The 5541-nt window shown below is 43.6% G+C and overlaps 1 pseudogene; it reads left to right on the top strand.

Annotated features, from left to right (window-relative positions):
* The first annotated feature begins 2177 nt into the window (after positions 1-2177).
* LOC146591609 (proto-oncogene Mas-like) lies at positions 2178-3687 on the top strand (annotated as a pseudogene).
* The last annotated feature ends 1854 nt before the right edge of the window (positions 3688-5541 follow it).

Here is a 5541-nt window from a genome sequence, read left to right as displayed (position 1 = left end):
CTCCCTCCTTAATCCCCTTTTTATTTTATTCTCTCTCACATCCTCCTTCTAAAAATAAGACTAAGTGGCATAGTGTGGCCCCTTTCCTGATAGTGCTGTAAGCTTGTGACCCATGAGGAAGGCTATAATAACTCTCAAAAGCAGCCTGTGGCTGGAATAACTTTCAAAATTTGGAGGTGTTGTAATGAAAACAGGTCTAACAAACTAGCTTATGGTATTGAAAGTCCTTTGTTTTAGTTTCATTATTGTTTAAGCAAATATTATTTTTTAAAGAATTCAGAGGGGTCCAGGGCACAGGTATCACGTCAAAATAGGACAGTGGTATCTAAGGTCATGAATTCAGTACAACTCTTACTTCCCATCCTTTCCTTCTGCCTGTGGAGAAACAGGCAGATGTGAACACAAAAACGCTTACAGCAGGTATGGAAGATTGTAGCCTGGGGCACTTTGATGTGATCTTCTCTCAGTGTGACTGGCATTATTGATACAGAGACATCAAGATTTACTGCCAGGCTTTTCCATCTTGGCTCCCTTGAACGCTTAGGAAAAGCCCTGTTTCTTGCCACGGATGTGACTGTTCTTCCTTTCTCTTCTTCCAGTTCTAGCCAATAGTTCCTCCCTTTTCCTTCCTCTTGGGCTGCATTTGCCTTCCCTTGCTTTGGATTTTTTACAGTGATTTCTACTATATTTTTTCTGACCTATTTCTTTAAATATATTATAGAGTAGAAAGTATGAAATGGGGCAGATCTCCTTGGTCCTGAATTAGATTTCTGAAGTAGGGCAAAGGAATGGCACTGCTGACAAGAAAAGGCTTCTGCCCCACAGAAATTGGACTTCTAAAGTAATGAGCAATAATCCCCTCTGATGACTCAGGCTGCGTCTCTGCAACTTCAAAGCATGGATGAGATGTATGGGATGGGGTGTGGAAAAGACCAGCTAGCTGCTGTGGCAGCCACCTTGTCTGAACATCACAGAAGGAAACCTTATGTAGTTTGTGTTGTACTTTGAAGAGTGGATCACTGGATGTGGCACATTATATATTTCTCCTTCCCACCCTTCACAAAATACTGGATTGTTAATCCTGGCTATTTAGTTCTTGCAAGTAGTGGAGTGACAGTCAGTGAGCAGCAGATTGTGTTTAATTTAATTTCCCTGGGGTTCTCAGCAGGATTTGAAGTTCAGTGGGTTTTTGCATAACAGTGATGGGTAGATATGCACACAGACAGGAACCAAAACACATCTCAGGGACACAGCAGATGGGCACAGAAGAGAATTAGCAAACAAGATGTTACTTCATGCTAGACATGATGGCCAGTTTGCAAACAACATATGAAATAGGAAATGTTTGAAACAATGAGCAGATTCGTTTGCAATGTCTATCTTGTGACTGTGATTCTTTGGCAAGCGGCTTCTGCTGCTCTCAAAAGTGATGGCAAAGCCCTGACATGTCTGGATACTCAGATGCCACCCATCTCTGTGAGAAACACAGGAGCTGTGGTCCCTGGTTCCACGGGTTTCAGACCCAGGGCAAGGACCATTGGAGGAACCTTACCATGGAGTTATCTTGTTCCTGGCGGCTAGATGACATCTGGGAAGGTTTTGGCATGGAAGCCTTTTAAAATTTCATGTGCAAGTCTGACAGAAACAACTGAAGTTTTCAGCTCTGGGCTATCAAAATTGTGCAAGGAATCTGCCCTTGCTTGGATCCCCTGCATACCTGGTGAGAGGGAGGCCAGGGCTTGTGTTCTTTGCTATCCTTAAAGCACTCGACTCTTCCTTTCTCTGTCTTTGCCTTCTACTCAAATAGCTCTTAAGCCCTTGGTAGTCCTTAAGGGGCAAATGTCTCCTGCACGTCTTTATTTCTCCTTCCATACGCCTCTTTCAGCTCTTTTGTCTTATTTCTTCTTAGACTCAAGTTTTCCTTTCTATTCCTATTTCTCTTGATCTCTTTTTTTTTATTATTTTTATGTTTTTTCACCCAGCCTAGTCATGATTTCTCTACTCCACTCATACTTATGTTCTTTGGGTTGCAGATGTTGTAGCCCATGAAGCTGGGGAAAGACTGAATGACCAGAGGAGCACAGTACTGGCACTATGTCACTAATATTCCCTTCATCTCCTCCCTTTTCCCAGGTGAATATAAGTGGACAAGGAAGATGGATTGACATTCCAGCAACATGTTGCTTGTTTTGACTACAGTGTCCCCATCTCCTGTGGAGAGCAACCCGGGGGGATGGACACAACAGGACTGCAGGCTTTGCAGACCACATCCCTGAAATTGTCATTGATAGCATTACATTGCTTATCTGCCTGTGCAGGCTGTTTGGGAATGTGGCCATCATCTGGATTCTTGGTTTCTGCATTAGGAGGAATCCTTTCACTGCCTACTTCCTGAACCTGGCCATTGCAGCTGCCTTTTTGCTTCTATACATCTGTTTTCCTCATAATATATCATATCCCCATGCTTAGCTGTTTTCAGCCAGAGCTTTGGCATGTGCTCCTGCTGCTTCACTTCATGGTTCTGTTCACATACAGCACTCCCCATGCTGTATCTCCCCATGTCCATCAGTGTGGAAAGGTGTCTGGGTGTCCTCTTGCCCTTTTGGTGAAACTGTCACCAACCAAAGCTCTTATCAGCAATAATATGTGGCCTGCTCTAGGCACTTGGCTGAGTGCTGTCTGGGTTTGTGTACTTTGTGTATGATTTGGGTCACTGCAAACACTACTGGACGGTTCTTGCAACCTTGTGCTTTCTCAGTTTTTGCCTTTTCTCTTCCTTTATGATTCTTTCCAACGTGATCCTGCTCTTAAAGCTTAGGCATAGCTCATGGCAACATCACTCAGAAAGGCTGTACACAGTCTTCTTTGCTGTTTTCATCTTCCTTTCCTTTGCCATCCTACTCAGTGCTCAGATTTTCCTCAACTTCTTTGTCTACATTAAGTTTGTCTTGGAGAGCTGCCTCTTGCTGGCATCCATCAACAGCAGCATCAGTCCAGTTATTTATGTCCTAGTTAGGGGCTACAGAAAGTCCAGGTTCAGGGGATCTGTCAAAGTCGCTCTTAAGAGGGTCTTTGAAGACAAGGTAGATCCCCAAATTGTCTGAGAGACCCCTGCAGAGGGAATTGCTGCTTAAACCCCTACAGCACCCATCCAGCTAGGCTGCACACTGGCATTTGGAGAGGGGCAGCCCAGTCACCACATGCCTCACCAGCATCTATGGGAGCGTAGCTGTCCCCTTGGCTGGGTGAATAGAAAAAGTGGTGGATAGCAGAGTATGTCACATGGGACACAGCCAGACTTGATGAGATTTTGAAAGGAGCAGGACTGGTTCCAACCTCAAAATTCTTTTAAAATTATTTTAATAAAATTGTCTTCTCTGTAATTTAAAGTTGGTTGCAACTTCTACCCTCACTGACCCCACAGAGTGCTCTTGCTTGTTTTCAAAATTACAGTTATCAGAAATGAATGAGAATCTCCTGACACTGCCCACTAGTTTGTATTGCTGAAATTATGTGAGTTGGAAAGTTATGTATCATTTGTTTTCCTGTTCTCCAGTGTTAACAGGAATGAACATCCTTCTATGACCACAATCCTGGGTCCACATCTGTACCATGTCTCCTTCCCTGAGCAGAGTTGCCCCTATTGTTACTCCTCTGCTGTATTCTGGGACCTTGAGCTGATATTAAAGTCATGAGCATACATTAACATAATCCTCAAAAGCCTCTGGACCAGAGGAGATGATAGAGAGGGACAGAAATGACATTTTCAGCTCCCTCTGGTTTGGTGCCCTCCTGCATCACAGTCTTACAGAGGAAATGCAGCCCAGCCTGGCTGATGTTGCTGACAGCATTAGTCAGCAATCAAATCTTTACTTTCCAAGGGGGTTTTGGACTAGGGATGAAAGACAAGCAAAGAGACAAGTCTTCCTGTAATTAGTACTGTGCCAACAGTGTAGGTTGGACAGAGAACGGACATACTGACATCTAGGATATTGTTGGCCATTTGAAAGTGCTATTCTGTGTACCTAGTGAAGAACCCCAGGGAGCAAATAAATAACTGAGGGCTGTAAGTCTTCTGCTGGAAATCAAATTTTTTGTGGCCATGCTCAGGATGTTGCCTATGAAAACAGAAGCTAGGAAACTGCAAGTAATTCTGCTCCTTCATAGACTACATAGGTAAATAGAGGAGTAAGTATTATGTTTCACAGCTTTATGCTAGTGTACCTTGAAGCTTTTCTTGTCATGACCTCCTGTTTGTAATTGAAACAATTTGCTTGGGGAGGAGGTGTAAGATTATATAGTTCGGTTCAGAATTTATTACAGGAGGGCACACATTAGGCTCAAAAAACACCACTCAGAAAAGTCTGTCATTCTTTCCTCTCACATCCTGGGGAATTTTGGTGGAGCAGATTTGCTTCAGAATCACATCACCTTGTGCTGACCAGCCACCATCCCCATGACAGGATCTTCACATAATGATTTTTGGAATTATCACTTTTAAAATGGGCACAGAGAACAGAAGATCACCTCAGTGAGCTCATGCAGCATCCAGCAGATAATGTCTCTCAGGTCCTTTCTCAAACAGCTTTTTTAAGTGTTAGCCAAGCAGGTTAGGTTGTCAGTGATTCTTGCAAACAGAGAACTATTTCATGAGACAGGCAGAACTCCCATGAGACAGGGCAAGACAAGGAAGATGACTTTGGTCTGGATGCAACTGTATGGAGTCAGCTGCAACACAACAAAACTTATGGCATAGAGACTCCTGCCTTGATGAGTATTGGAGAGGGTGGTGAAATAGCCCCTGAAACCTTTGCTTTGAATCTGTCCTACCCAAAAGGTCTGAGTTTTTCCTGTTTCAAAAATGACCTTGCTCTAGCCTGTTAAAACAGAGCTATGGAGGCTCATAGCTCCTTGTGGGTTTTGGTGAGTTTGCATAACTGGTAGATAAGAGATTTTGATACAACAGTGCAGAATAATCTCTGGGCAAAGCTTTGCGCGTGTCTCTCCAGTGGGTGTGAACATGTGCGAAGAACATGTGTAGACCTCACATTCAGTTTTGTTAACAGGCAGGCAGGCATGTGTTTGCAATAGTCCCTGGAAGGCTTTCCCCAAAGTGTATTGCTTCAAGTAACAACATTGTAATTTGAATTTCATCTGCCATGGTATGTGCTCTCTGTATGAAAAGTTTGGACTGGAACTGTCTGCCTCTTGCGGTCCCTCCCACTTTTCTCTGGGCTCTCTGGATGGATAGCCTGAGAAAATGCTATTTCGCAGCTGTGACCTGAGGTCTGTATCCAGTTCTGGTGTGGCTGTTCCTCATCACAAATAACCCAAGAGGAGTTTTGTTAAAACAAAACAATCCCAAAAGCACAGCTGTGCCCCAAAATGCTAAAAGGGCTGGGTTTTCAAAGTGGTAGAGGGTATGGAGAGAAGGAAGGAAAATAATAAGACTTTTTACAGAGAAGATCTATCTGATGCCATGAGCAATGAATCCCTGTAGCCTGACACAATGAGAGAATGTGCTTTCTGTGCTCCTCAGTC

This window comes from Rhea americana, unplaced genomic scaffold, assembly GCF_003343005.1.
Source record: "Rhea americana isolate MKP2758 unplaced genomic scaffold, rheAme1 scaffold_368, whole genome shotgun sequence".
Classification (NCBI taxonomy): domain Eukaryota; kingdom Metazoa; phylum Chordata; class Aves; order Rheiformes; family Rheidae; genus Rhea; species Rhea americana.
The sequence above is the reverse complement of the archived record's forward strand: the minus strand, read 5'-3'. Positions and strand labels throughout refer to the sequence as shown.